This window comes from Hordeum vulgare, chromosome 3H (genome assembly GCF_904849725.1).
Source record: "Hordeum vulgare subsp. vulgare chromosome 3H, MorexV3_pseudomolecules_assembly, whole genome shotgun sequence".
NCBI lineage: Eukaryota > Viridiplantae > Streptophyta > Magnoliopsida > Poales > Poaceae > Hordeum > Hordeum vulgare.
Genome location: NC_058520.1, coordinates 469,695,789 through 469,711,258, shown reverse-complemented (window position 1 = coordinate 469,711,258; position 15,470 = coordinate 469,695,789). Strand labels below are relative to the sequence as shown.

At 45.6% G+C, this 15,470-nt stretch overlaps 3 non-coding genes across 3 annotated transcripts; all 3 read right to left on the bottom strand.

Moving 5' to 3' along the window:
• Window positions 1-8,746: 8,746 nt before the first annotated feature.
• Window positions 8,747-8,885, bottom strand: LOC123445805. Its single transcript, XR_006631176.1, has one exon. It is a non-coding gene; the product is annotated as a small nucleolar RNA Z247 (small nucleolar RNA).
• A 2,714-nt stretch (window positions 8,886-11,599) lies between these two features.
• On the bottom strand, window positions 11,600-11,738 carry LOC123445804. Its single transcript, XR_006631175.1, has one exon. It is a non-coding gene; the product is annotated as a small nucleolar RNA Z247 (small nucleolar RNA).
• Window positions 11,739-14,452: 2,714 nt separating this feature from the next.
• LOC123445803 lies at window positions 14,453-14,591 on the bottom strand. The gene has a single exon (XR_006631174.1). It is a non-coding gene; the product is annotated as a small nucleolar RNA Z247 (small nucleolar RNA).
• Between the last annotated feature and the right edge of the window lie 879 nt (window positions 14,592-15,470).

Sequence of the window (15,470 nt, the reverse complement as noted above, 5' to 3'; positions counted from 1 at the left end):
TTACTCAATCTCGTACCTTGTAGAACTGGCAAGAACCCTTTCTTGGACTGTTCCATTTTGAACCTCTTCAAAACTTTATCAAGGTATGTGCTTTGTGAAAGTCCTATCAGGCGTTTTGATCTATCCCTATAGATCTTAATGCCTAGAATGTAAGCAGCTTCTCCTAGGTCCTTCATAGAGAAACTTTTATTCAAGTAACCTTTTATGCTCTCCAAAAACTCTACGTTGTTTCCAATCAGTAATATGTCATCCACATATAATATTAGAAACGCCACAGAGCTCCCACTCACTTTCTTGTAAATACAAGATTCTCCAACCACTTGTATAAACCCAAATGCTTTGATCACCTCATCAAAGCGTTTGTTCCAACTCCGAGATGCTTGCACCAGTCCATAAATGGATCGCTGGAGCTTGCACACCTTGTTAGCATTCTTAGGATCGACAAAACCTTCGGGTTGTATCATATACAATTCTTCCTTAAGGAAACCGTTAAGGAACGCCGTTTTGACATCCATCTGCCAGATTTCAAAATCGAAAAATGCAGCTATTGCTAACATGATTCTGACGGACTTAAGCATCGCTACGGGTGAGAAAGTCTCATCGTAGTCAACTCCTTGAACTTGTGAAAAACCCTTTGCCACAAGTCGAGCTTTATAAACGGTCACATTACCGTCAGCGTCCGTCTTCCTCTTAAAGATCCATTTGTTCTGAATGGCCTTGCGGCCCTCAGGTAGTACCTCCAAAGTCCACACTTTGTTCTCATACATGGATCCTATCTCGGACTTCATGGCTTCCAGCCATTTGTTGGAATCTGGGCCCACCATTGCTTCTTCATAATTCGCAGGTTCATTGTTGTCTAACAACATGATTGATAAGACGGGATTACCGTACCACCCTGGAGCAGCACGTGGTCTCGTCGACCTGCGTGGTTCGACAAAAAATTGAACTGGAGTTTCATGATCATCATCATTAACTTCCTCCTCAACCGGCGTCGCAATGACAGAGGTTTCCCCTTGCCTGCGCCACCATCCAGAGGGATGAGAGGTTCGACAACCTCGTCAAGTTCTATCTTCCTCCCAGTCAATTCTCTCGAGAGAAACTCCTTCTCGAGAAAAGCTCCATTTTTAGCAACAAACACTTTGCCCTCAGATTTGAGATAGAAGGTGTACCCAACTGTCTCTTTTGGGTAACCTATGAAGACGCACTTTTCCGCTTTGGGTTCCAGCTTTTCAGGCTGAAGCTTTTTGACATAAGCATCACATCCCCAAACTTTAAGAAACGACAACTTTGGCCTTTTGCCATACCACAGTTCGAATGGTGTCGTCTCAACGGATTTTGATGGTGCCCTATTTAAAGTGAATGCAGCTGTTTCTAATGCATAACCCCAAAACGATAATGGCAAATCGGTAAGAGACATCATAGATCGCACCATCTCTAATAAAGTACGATTACGACGTTCAGACACACCATTACGCTGTGGTGTTCGAGGCGGTGTTAAATGTGAAACAATTCCACATTGTCTTAAGTGAGTACCAAACTCGAAACTCAGATATTCACCCCCACGATCAGACCGTAGGAACTTGATCTTCTTGTTACGATGATTTTCCACTTCACTCTGAAATTGCTTGAACTTTTCAAATGTTTCAGACTTGTGCTTCATCAAGTAGACATAACCATATCTACTTAAATCATCAGTGAAGGTGAGAAAATAACGATATCCGCCGCGTGCCTCCACGCTCATCGGACCACACACATCGGTATGTATGATTTCCAACAAGTCACTTGCACGCTCCATTGTTCCTGAGAATGGAGTCTTAGTCATCTTGCCCATGAGGCATGGTTCGCACGTGTCAAGTGAATCAAAGTCAAGTGACTCCAAAAGTCCATCAGCATGGAGTTTCTTCATGCGCTTTACACCAATATGACCCAAGCGGCAGTGCCACAAAAATATGGCGCTATCATTGTTAGCTCTAACTCTTTTGGTCTCAGTGTTATGTATATGCGTATCGCTATCAAGATTCAATATGAACAATCCTCTCACATTCGGTGCATGACCATAAAAGATGTTACTCATAGAAATAGAACAACCATTATTCTCTGACTTAAAAGAGTAACCGTCTCGCAATAAACAAGATCCAGATATAATGTTCATGCTCAACGCAGGCACTAAATAACAATGATTTAAGTTCATCACTAATCCTGACGGTAACTGAAGTGACACTGTGCCGACGGCGATTGCATCAACCTTGGAACCATTTCCTACACGCATCATCACTTCATCTTTTGCCAGCCTTCGTCTATTCCGCAGTTCCTGTTTCGAGTTGCAAATATGAGCAACAGAACCGGTATCGAATACCCAGGCACTACTACGAGAGCCGGTTAAGTACACATCAATAACATGTATATCAAATATACCTCATTTTTCTTTGGCCGCCTTCTTATCTGCGAGATACTTGGGGCAATTGCGCTTCCAGTGACCCATTCCCTTGCAATAGTAACACTCCGTTTCAGGGTTAGGTCCAGCTTTGGGTTTCTTCGTCGGATTGGCAACAAGCGTGCCGCTCTTCTTCGAATTGCCCTTCTTGCCTTTGCCGTTTCTCTTGAAACTAGTGGTCTTATTCACCATCAACACTTGATGCTCTTTACGGAGTTCAGACTCTGCGACTTTCAGCATCGCAAACAACTCGCCGGGAGACTTGTTCATCCCTTGCATGTTGTAGTTCAACACAAAGCCTTTATAGCTTGGCGGCAGTGATTGAAGGATTCTGTCAGTGATAGCTTCTTGCGGGAGTTCAATCCCCAGCTCAGCTAGACGGTTTGAGTACCCAGACATTTTGAGCACATGTTCACTGACAGATGAGTTTTCCTCCATCTTGCAAGCATAGAATTTATCGGAGGTCTCATACCTCTCGATTCAGGCGTTCTTCTGAAAGATAAACTTCAACTCCTGGAACATCTCAAATGCTCCATGACGCTCAAAGCGACGTTGAAGTCCCGGTTCTAAGCCATACAAGACTGCACATTGAACTATTGAGTAGTCCTACTTACGTGCTAACCAAGCGTTCTTAACATCCTGATCAGCCGTAGCGGGCGGTTCATCTCCTAACGCAGCATTAAGGACATAATCCTTCTTCCCAGCTTGTAAGATTAGCTTAAGATTACGAGCCCAGTCTACAAAGTTGCTTCCATCATCTTTCAACTTAGCTTTCTCTAGGAACGTATTAAAATTCAGGATGACTGTCGCGTGAGCCATGATCTACAACACAAATATATTCAAAGTGGACTTAGACTATGTTCAAGATAATTAGAGTTTAACTTAATCAAATTATTCGCTAAACTCCCACTCAAAAAGTACATCTCTCTAGTCATTTGAGTGGTTCATGATCCACTTATACTAGCTCAAGTCCGATCATCACGTGAGTTGAGTATAGTTTCAGTGGTAAGCATCCCTATGCTAATCATATCATCTATATGATTCATGATCGACCTTTCGGTCTCATGTGTTCCGAGGCCATGTCTGCACATGCTAGGCTCGTCAAGCTTAACCCGAGTGTTCCGCGTGCGCAACTGTTTTGCACCCGTTGTATGTGAACGTTGAGTCTATCACACCGGATCATCACGTGGTGTCTCGAAACGACGAACTGTAGCAACGGTGCACTGTCGGGGAGAACACAATTTCGTCTTGAAATTTTAGTGAGAGATCACCTCATAATGCTACCGTCGTTCTAAGCAAAATAAGGTGCATAAAAGGATTAACATCACATGCAATTCATAAGTGACATGATATGGCCATCATCTCGTGCTTCTTGATCTCCATTGCCAAAGCACCGACACGATCTTCTTGTCACCGGCGCCACGCCATGATCTCCATCAATGTGTTGCCATCGGGGTTGTCGTGCTACTCATGCTATTACTACTAAAGCTACATCCTAGCAAAATAGTAAACGCATCTGCAAGCACAAACGTTAGTATAAAGACAACCCTATGGCTCCTGCCGGTTGCCGTACCATCGACGTGCAAGTCGATATTTCTATTACGACATGATAATCTCATACATCCAATATATCACATCACATCGTTGGCCATATCACATCACAAGCATACCCTGCAAAAACAAGTTAGACGTCCTCCAATTTTGTTGTTGCTTGTTTTATGTGGTGACCATGGGTATCTAGTAGGATCGCATCTTACTTACGCAAACACCACAACGGAGATATATGAGTTGCTATTTAACCTCATCCAAGGACCTCCTCGGTCAATTCCGATTCAACTAAAGTTGGAGAAACCGACACTTGCCAGTCATCTTTGAGCAACGGAGTTACTCGTAACGATGAAACCAGTCTCTCGTAAGCATACGAGTAATGTCGGTCCAAGCCGCTTCAATCCAACAATACCGCGGAATCAAGAAAAGACTAAGGAGGGCAGCAAAACGCACATCACCGCCCACAAAAACTTTTGTGTTCTACTCGAGAAGACATCTACGCATGAACCTAGCTCATGATGCCACATTTGGGGAACGTCGCATGGGAAACAAAAAATTTCCTACGCGCACGAAGACCTATCATGGTGATGTCCATCTACGAGAGGGGATGAGTGATCTACGTACCCTTGTAGATCGCACAGTAGAAGCGTTAGTGAACGCGGTTTATGTAGTGGAACGTCCTCACATCCCTCGATCCGCCCCGCGAACAATCCCGCGATCAGTCCCACGATCTAGTACCGAACGGACGGCACCTCCGCGTTCAGCACACGTACAACTCGACGATGATCTCGGCCTTCTTGATCCAGCAAGAGAGACGGAGAGGTAGAAGAGTTCTCTGGCAGCGTGACGGCGCTCCGAAGGTTGGTGATGACCTTGTCTCAGCAGGGCTCCGCCCGAGCTCCACAGAAACGCGATCTAGAGGAAAAACCGTGGAGGTATGTGGTCGGGCTGCCGTGGGAAAGTCGTCTCAAATCAGCCCCAATACCTCTGTATATATAGGTGGGAGGGAGGGGACCTTGCCTTGGGGCTCAAGGAGCCCCAAGGGGGTCGGCCGAGTCCAAGGGGGGAAGGCTCCCCCCCCCAAACCGAGTTGGACTTGGTTTGGTGGGTGGGAGTCCTTCCCTTCCTTCCCACCTCCCTTTTTTTTCTTTCTCTTTGATTTTTATCTCTATGGCGCATAGGGCCCTTTTGGGCTGTCCCACCAGCCCACTAAGGGCTGGTGCGCCACCCTTATGGCCTATGGGCTTCCCCGGGGTGGGTTGCCCCCCCGGTGAACTCCCGGAACCCATTCGTCATTCCCGGTACATTCCCGGTAACTCCGAAAACCTTCCGGTAATCAAATGAGGTCATCCTATATATCAATCTTCGTTTCCGGACCATTCCGGAAACCCTCGTGACGTCCGTGATCTCATCCGGGACTCCGAACATCATTCGGTAACCAACCATATAACTCAAATACGCATAAAACAACGTCGAACCTTAAGTGTGCAGACCCTGCGGGTTCGAGAACTATGTAGACATGACCTGAGAGACTCCTCGATCAATATCCAATAGCGGGACCTGGATGCCCATATTGGATCCTACATATTCTACGAAGCTCTTATCGTTTGAACCTTAGTGCCAAGGATTCATATAATCCCGTATGTCATTCCCTTTGTCCTTCGGTATGTTACTTGCCCGAGATTCGATCGTCAGTATCCGCATACCTATTTCAATCTCGTTTACCGGCAAGTCCCTTTACTCGTTCCGTAATACAAGATCCCGTAACTTACACTAAGTCACATTGCTTGCAAGGCTTGTGTGTGATGTTGTAATACCGAGTGGGCCCCGAGATACCTCTCCGTCACACGGAGTGACAAATCCCAGTCTTGATCCATACTAACTCAATTAACACCTTCGGAGACACCTGTAGAGCATCTTTATAGTCACCCAGTTACGTTGCGACGTTTGATACACACAAGGCATTCCTCCGGTGTCAGTGAGTTATATGATCTCATGGTCATAGGAATAAATACTTGACACGCAGAAAACAGTAGCAACAAAATGACACGATCAACATGCTACGTCTATTAGTTTGGGTCTAGTCCATCACGTGATTCTCCTAATGACATGATCCATTTATCAAGCAACAACACCTTGTTCATAATCAGAAGACACTGACTATCTTTGATCAACTGGCTAGCCAACTAGAGGCTTGCTAGGGACGGTGTTTTGTCTATGTATCCACACATGTAAATGAGTCTTCATTCAATACAATTATAGCATGGATAATAAACGATTATCTTGATACAGGAATTATAATAATAACTATATTTATTATTGCCTCTAGGTCATAATTCCAACAAAATATAGCATTGATTTAAGCCTCCCCCAAGCTTGAGCGAGGCTTTCTCTGTGATGAGGCCAAAAGTTATAAATATAATTCTGATCACGATGTACTAAATGCATAGGATAATTTTTTTGATGAAATTCCAATTTCAACCGATTGTAGTGCCATGATCCAGTATCATCACATAGCCTATACCATGTTAACACCTTATCCTTCAAAGATAAAGGAAAGACCTTCTTCTTGACCTCATCCTCGGGCACACCTGCAAGCTTAAATAAACCACAAACTTCATCTACATAGATTAGATGCAAGTCTGGATGTGATGTTCCATCTCCTGTAAAAGGATTAGCCAGCAGTTTCTCAGGCATACCCGAAGGAAATTCAAAGCAAATATTTTCAGTAGGTGCAAAAGGTTTAGGAGAAACTATTTGTGCTTCCGTTCGAGGTGAAGATACCCCGAACAAGCCCCTGAAAGGATTAGTATCCATAGTGACAAGTGACAATAAATTTCAGCACACTATCTAAATGTTTCCTTACCAAGTTCCACTTACCAAAGGCGCTTCACTCCTCGGCAATGGTGCCAGAAAAGAGTCTTGATGACCCACAAATATAGGGGATCAATCGTACCTATTTCAATCTCGTTACCGACAAGTCTCTTTACTCGTTCCGTAATACAAGATCTCGTGACTTACACTTAGTCACATTGCTTGCAAGGCTTGTGTGTGATGTTGTATTACCGAGTGGGCCCCGAGATACCTCTCCGTCACACGGAGTGACAAATCCCAGTCTTGATCCATACTAACTCAACGGACACCTTCGGAGATACCTGTTGAACACCTTTATAGTCATCGAGTTACGTTGTGACGTTTGGTGCACACAAGGTATTCCTCCTGTACCAGTGAGTTATATGATCTCATGGTCATAGGAACAAATACTTGACACGCAGAAAACAATAGAAATAAAATGACACGATCAATATGCTACGTTCATAGTTTGGGTCTAGTCCATCACATGATTCTCCTAATGATGTGATCCAGTTATCAAGTGATAACACTTGCACATAGCGAGAAAACCTTGACTATCATTGATCAACTGGCTAGCCAACTAGAGGCTTGCTAGGGACATTATTTTTTCTATGTATCCACACATGTATCTATGTTTTCATTCAATACAATTATAACATGGATAATAAACGATTATCTTTAAATAGGAAATATAATAATAACTATTTATCATTGCCTCTAGGGCATATTTCCAACATACCAGAGATGCCAATTCTCGTAAAGAAGGAGTTCAGTTTTCCATATTCTCCTCCCCAATCGGTTTGAAGAGCAAGAACTTTTCGATCAAATCGTCGTTCTACTATACTTTGGAAGTCATGAAACTTCTGAAAAACTTCAGATTTGTGTTTGGTGAGGTAAATCCAGGTGAATTTACTGAAGTCATCTATGAAACTCACATAGTATTTTTTTTCTACCAAATGTTTCAACAGCAGGACCCCACACATCAGAGAAAATAATTTCTAAAGGAAATTTTGATTCACCCGAAGATTGAGGATAAGGTAACTGGTGACTTTTTCCTTTCTGACAGGCGTCACATACAAGCTTATTGTCATCATTATTGACACACTGGAGTTTATTCTCACTAAGAATCTTCCTAACAACAATGAATGTCGATGCCACCAATCTATTGCGGGTTTGGTGACATTGAGCACTTGCTTCTGGAGGTTTCCCCCGGTGTGTTTGACAGGGTAGAGACCTCCTCTACCCCTTCCTCGAAGAAGAACCCTCCTCGTTTCCAGGTCCTTGATGAGAAAAATTGAGGGTGAATCTCAACAATAGTATCATTATCAAGAGCAAATTTACTTCCGGAGATCAAGTCTTTAGTTGCCTCCGGAATATGAAGAACATTGTTTAGATAAAGATCACGATCCGGGGTGGAAATAGTTGTATGACCAATATGATCAATAGACATACTTGACCCGTTTGCAGTGTGGATTTGCTCGTTGCCGGTGTACCTCTCCCGGACGGTTCGCTTCTCCAGGTCACTGGTAATATGATCGGTTGCACCAATGTCCGTGTACCAGTTGGTGTCAACCCCATACTGAGGAGAAACCATGTTCGTCAAGCGCTCCTCACCCCCCTGATAGGAGGAGTCGTAGCGTTTCTAGGACTTCCATGCAGGGTGGTCGGGTTTGCCACAGATCTGACACGCCGACCCGACAGAGGGATTGTTGTTGTAGTTTCCACTGCCTCCGCCAACACTGCTGCCATGTCCTCCCATGTTCTCGCGACCGCGACCACGATCGTTTCCATGACCACGGTCACCGCCGTCACGACCGTGGCCACGATCTCCATTGTCGTTCCCACGGCCAAATACCCGCGCCACCGCATTTGCAGACGACTCAGATGACTCGCCGCGAAGGTTCAGGCGAGTCTCAAAGCTCAAGAGCTGTGAGTAAAGCTCCGGGATCTTGACAGGTTCGACCCGAGAGCACATGGCCGACACCATCGGATCGAATTCCTCATCGAGTCCCGCAAGGATGTGAGAGATCACCTCATCATCATCCATGCTTTTTCCTGAAGCAATTAATTCATCACATATAATGCGGATCTTACCAACATACTCGGTGATGGTGGAGTTGCCCTTCTGAATATTGGCGAGGGAAATTCCGACGTTGACGGTTTGTGCGCGGGTCTGCAATTGGAGCATCCCTTGCACGGTGTTCCATAGCTCCGTTGAGGTGTGGCAAGTTTCCACTTGGACGACCATCTTGCGCGACAGCGTGGTCAGAAGGTAAGAGAAGACCTACTGATCCCGCGCATACCACAATGGTCATGGGTGGAACCGCCTGATCGACGTCGAGGAAGTTCGCCATCTACGCTCCCCTGATGGCGGAGGAGTGTTGGTGATGACGATGGCGACGATTTCCCCCTCCGGAAGGGAAGTTTCCCCAACAGGATCGTCCTGCCGGAGCTCTAGATTGGTTCTGCTCAAGTTCGGCCTCGTGGCGGCGGCGAAACCAAGAAAAAGCTCCTCTCTGATTTTTTCCTGGACGAAACCCTCCATATAGCAAAAGAGGAGGGCTAGTGGGCCAGTGGGCTTCCCACAAGCCCCCATGGCGCGGCCTGGGGGTGGTGGACGCGCCGTGCAGGCTTGTGGGCACCCCCTGGTGCCCCTCTGGCACTTCTTCGGCCCAGTATTTTTGATAAATAGGGAAAAAAATCCCCGTTGATTTTCACGACGTTTGGAGTTGCGTAGAATAGGTATCTCAACTTTGCTCCACTTTCGGGACAGAATTCCAGTTGCCCGTATTTTCCCTCTTCATGTAAACCTTGCAAAATATGAGAGAAAAGGCATAAGAATTGTACCATGAAGTGAAATAACAGCCAAAGAAGCGATAAATATCAACATGAAAACATGATGAAAAATGGACATATCGGTTACTTGCCCGAGATTCGATCGTCGGTATCTGCATACCTATTTCAATCTCGTTACCGACAAGTCTCTTTACTCGTTCCGTAATACAAGATCTAATGACTTACACTTAGTCACATTGCTTGCAAGGCTTGTGTGTGATGTTGTATTACCGAGTGGGCCCCGAGATACCTCTCCGTCACACGGAGTGACAAATCCCAGTCTTGATCCATACTAACTCAACGGACACCTTCGAAGATACCTGTTGAACACCTTTATAGTCATCGAGTTACGTTGTGACGTTTGGTGCACACAAGGTATTCCTCCTGTACCAGTGAGTTATATGATCTCATGGTCATAGGAACAAATACTTGACACGCAGAAAACAATAGAAATAAAATGACACGATCAATATGCTACGTTCATAGTTTGGGTCTAGTCCATCACATGATTCTCCTAATGATGTGATCCAGTTATCAAGTGATAACACTTGCACATAGCGAGAAAACCTTGACTATCATTGATCAACTGGCTAGCCAACTAGAGGCTTGCTAGGGACATTATTTTTTCTATGTATCCACACATGTATCTATGTTTTCATTCAATACAATTATAACATGGATAATAAACGATTATCTTTAAATAGGAAATATAATAATAACTATTTATCATTGCCTCTAGGGCATATTTCCAACATACCAGAGATGCCAATTCTCGTAAAGAAGGAGTTCAGTTTTCCATATTCTCCTCCCCAATCGGTTTGAAGAGCAAGAACTTTTCGATCAAATCGTCGTTCTACTATACTTTGGAAGTCATGAAACTTCTGAAAAACTTCAGATTTGTGTTTGGTGAGGTAAATCCAGGTGAATTTACTGAAGTCATCTATGAAACTCACATAGTATTTTTTTTCTACCAAATGTTTCAACAGCAGGACCCCACACATCAGAGAAAATAATTTCTAAAGGAAATTTTGATTCACCCGAAGATTGAGGATAAGGTAACTGGTGACTTTTTCCTTTCTGACAGGCGTCACATACAAGCTTATTGTCATCATTATTGACACACTGGAGTTTATTCTCACTAAGAATCTTCCTAACAACAATGAATGTCGATGCCACCAATCTATTGCGGGTTTGGTGACATTGAGCACTTGCTTCTGGAGGTTTCCCCCGGTGTGTTTGACAGGGTAGAGACCTCCTCTACCCCTTCCTCGAAGAAGAACCCTCCTCGTTTCCAGGTCCTTGATGAGAAAAATTGAGGGTGAATCTCAACAATAGTATCATTATCAAGAGCAAATTTACTTCCGGAGATCAAGTCTTTAGTTGCCTCCGGAATATGAAGAACATTGTTTAGATAAAGATCACGATCCGGGGTGGAAATAGTTGTATGACCAATATGATCAATAGACATACTTGACCCGTTTGCAGTGTGGATTTGCTCGTTGCCGGTGTACCTCTCCCGGACGGTTCGCTTCTCCAGGTCACTGGTAATATGATCGGTTGCACCAATGTCCGTGTACCAGTTGGTGTCAACCCCATACTGAGGAGAAACCATGTTCGTCAAGCGCTCCTCACCCCCCTGATAGGAGGAGTCGTAGCGTTTCTAGGACTTCCATGCAGGGTGGTCGGGTTTGCCACAGATCTGACACGCCGACCCGACAGAGGGATTGTTGTTGTAGTTTCCACTGCCTCCGCCAACACTGCTGCCGTGTCCTCCCATGTTCTCGCGACCGCGACCACGATCGTTTCCATGACCACGGTCACCGCCGCCACGACCGTGGCCACGATCTCCATTGTCGTTCCCACGGCCAAATACCCGCGCCACCGCATTTGTAGACGACTCAGATGACTCGCCGCGAAGGTTCAGGCGAGTCTCAAAGCTCAAGAGCTGTGAGTAAAGCTCCGGGATCTTGACAGGTTCGACCCGAGAGCACATGGCCGACACCATCGGATCGAATTCCTCATCGAGTCCCGCAAGGATGTGAGAGATCACCTCATCATCATCCATGCTTTTTCCTGAAGCAATTAATTCATCACATATAATGCGGATCTTACCAACATACTCGGTGATGGTGGAGTTGCCCTTCTGAATATTGGCGAGGGAAATTCTGACGTTGACGGTTTGTGCGCGGGTCTGCAATTGGAGCATCCCTTGCACGGTGTTCCATAGCTCCGTTGAGGTGTGGCAAGTTTCCACTTGGACGACCATCTTGCGCGACAGCGTGGTCAGCAGGTAAGAGAAGACCTACTGATCCCGCGCATACCACAATGGTCATGGGTGGAACCGCCTGATCGACGTCGAGGAAGTTCGCCATCTACGCTCCCCTGATGGCGGAGGAGTGTTGGTGATGACGATGGCGACGATTTCCCCCTCCGGAAGGGAAGTTTCCCCAACAGGATCGTCCTGCCGGAGCTCTAGATTGGTTCTGCTCAAGTTCGGCCTCGTGGCGGCGGCGAAACCACGAAAAAGCTCCTCTCTGATTTTTTCCTGGACGAAACCCTCCATATAGCAAAAGAGGAGGGCTAGTGGGCCAGTGGGCTTCCCACAAGCCCCCATGGCGCGGCCTGGGGGTGGTGGACGCGCCGTGCAGGCTTGTGGGCACCCCCTGGTGCCCCTCTGGCACTTCTTCGGCCCAGTATTTTTGATAAATAGGGAAAAAAATCCCCGTTGATTTTCACGACGTTTGGAGTTGCGCAGAATAGGTATCTCAACTTTGCTCCACTTTCGGGACAGAATTCCAGTTGCCCGTATTTTCCCTCTTCATGTAAACCTTGCAAAATATGAGAGAAAAGGCATAAGAATTGTACCATGAAGTGAAATAACAGCCAAAGAAGCGATAAATATCAACATGAAAACATGATGAAAAATGGACATATCGGTTACTTGCCCGAGATTCGATCGTCGGTATCTGCATACCTATTTCAATCTCGTTACCGACAAGTCTCTTTACTCGTTCCGTAATACAAGATCTCGTGACTTACACTTAGTCACATTGCTTGCAAGGCTTGTGTGTGATGTTGTATTACCGAGTGGGCCCCGAGATACCTCTCCGTCACACGGAGTGACAAATCCCAGTCTTGATCCATACTAACTCAACGGACACCTTCGGAGATACCTGTTGAACACCTTTATAGTCATCGAGTTACGTTGTGACGTTTGGTGCACACAAGGTATTCCTCCTGTACCAGTGAGTTATATGATCTCATGGTCATTGGAACAAATACTTGACACGCAGAAAACAATAGAAATAAAATGACACGATCAATATGCTACATTCATAGTTTGGGTCTAGTCCATCACATGATTCTCCTAATGATGTGATCCAGTTATCAAGTGATAACACTTGCACATAGCGAGAAAACCTTGACTATCATTGATCAACTGGCTAGCCAACTAGAGGCTTGCTAGGGACATTATTTTTTCTATGTATCCACACATGTATCTATGTTTTCATTCAATACAATTATAACATGGATAATAAACGATTATCTTTAAATAGGAAATATAATAATAACTATTTATCATTGCCTCTAGGGCATATTTCCAACATACCAGAGATGCCAATTCTCGTAAAGAAGGAGTTCAGTTTTCCATATTCTCCTCCCCAATCGGTTTGAAGAGCAAGAACTTTTCGATCAAATCGTCGTTCTACTATACTTTGGAAGTCATGAAACTTCTGAAAAACTTCAGATTTGTGTTTGGTGAGGTAAATCCAGGTGAATTTACTGAAGTCATCTATGAAACTCACATAGTATTTTTTTTCTACCAAATGTTTCAACAGCAGGACCCCACACATCAGAGAAAATAATTTCTAAAGGAAATTTTGATTCACCCGAAGATTGAGGATAAGGTAACTGGTGACTTTTTCCTTTCTGACAGGCGTCACATACAAGCTTATTGTCATCATTATTGACACACTGGAGTTTATTCTCACTAAGAATCTTCCTAACAACAATGAATGTCGATGCCACCAATCTATTGCGGGTTTGGTGACATTGAGCACTTGCTTCTGGAGGTTTCCCCCGGTGTGTTTGACAGGGTAGAGACCTCCTCTACCCCTTCCTCGAAGAAGAACCCTCCTCGTTTCCAGGTCCTTGATGAGAAAAATTGAGGGTGAATCTCAACAATAGTATCATTATCAAGAGCAAATTTACTTCCGGAGATCAAGTCTTTAGTTGCCTCCGGAATATGAAGAACATTGTTTAGATAAAGATCACGATCCGGGGTGGAAATAGTTGTATGACCAATATGATCAATAGACATACTTGACCCGTTTGCAGTGTGGATTTGCTCGTTGCCGGTGTACCTCTCCCGGACGGTTCGCTTCTCCAGGTCACTGGTAATATGATCGGTTGCACCAATGTCCGTGTACCAGTTGGTGTCAACCCCATACTGAGGAGAAACCATGTTCGTCAAGCGCTCCTCACCCCCCTGATAGGAGGAGTCGTAGCGTTTCTAGGACTTCCATGCAGGGTGGTCGGGTTTGCCACAGATCTGACACGCCGACCCGACAGAGGGATTGTTGTTGTAGTTTCCACTGCCTCCGCCAACACTGCTGCCATGTCCTCCCATGTTCTCGCGACCGCGACCACGATCGTTTCCATGACCACGGTCACCGCCGTCACGACCGTGGCCACGATCTCCATTGTCGTTCCCACGGCCAAATACCCGCGCCACCGCATTTGCAGACGACTCAGATGACTCGCCGCGAAGGTTCAGGCGAGTCTCAAAGCTCAAGAGCTGTGAGTAAAGCTCCGGGATCTTGACAGGTTCGACCCGAGAGCACATGGCCGACACCATCGGATCGAATTCCTCATCGAGTCCCGCAAGGATGTGAGAGATCACCTCATCATCATCCATGCTTTTTCCTGAAGCAATTAATTCATCACATATAATGCGGATCTTACCAACATACTCGGTGATGGTGGAGTTGCCCTTCTGAATATTGGCGAGGGAAATTCCGACGTTGACGGTTTGTGCGCGGGTCTGCAATTGGAGCATCCCTTGCACGGTGTTCCATAGCTCCGTTGAGGTGTGGCAAGTTTCCACTTGGACGACCATCTTGCGCGACAGCGTGGTCAGAAGGTAAGAGAAGACCTACTGATCCCGCGCATACCACAATGGTCATGGGTGGAACCGCCTGATCGACGTCGAGGAAGTTCGCCATCTACGCTCCCCTGATGGCGGAGGAGTGTTGGTGATGACGATGGCGACGATTTCCCCCTCCGGAAGGGAAGTTTCCCCAACAGGATCGTCCTGCCGGAGCTCTAGATTGGTTCTGCTCAAGTTCGGCCTCGTGGCGGCGGCGAAACCAAGAAAAAGCTCCTCTCTGATTTTTTCCTGGACGAAACCCTCCATATAGCAAAAGAGGAGGGCTAGTGGGCCAGTGGGCTTCCCACAAGCCCCCATGGCGCGGCCTGGGGGTGGTGGACGCGCCGTGCAGGCTTGTGGGCACCCCCTGGTGCCCCTCTGGCACTTCTTCGGCCCAGTATTTTTGATAAATAGGGAAAAAAATCCCCGTTGATTTTCACGACGTTTGGAGTTGCGTAGAATAGGTATCTCAACTTTGCTCCACTTTCGGGACAGAATTCCAGTTGCCCGTATTTTCCCTCTTCATGTAAACCTTGCAAAATATGAGAGAAAAGGCATAAGAATTGTACCATGAAGTGAAATAACAGCCAAAGAAGCGATAAATATCAACATGAAAACATGATGAAAAATGGACATATCGGTTACTTGCCC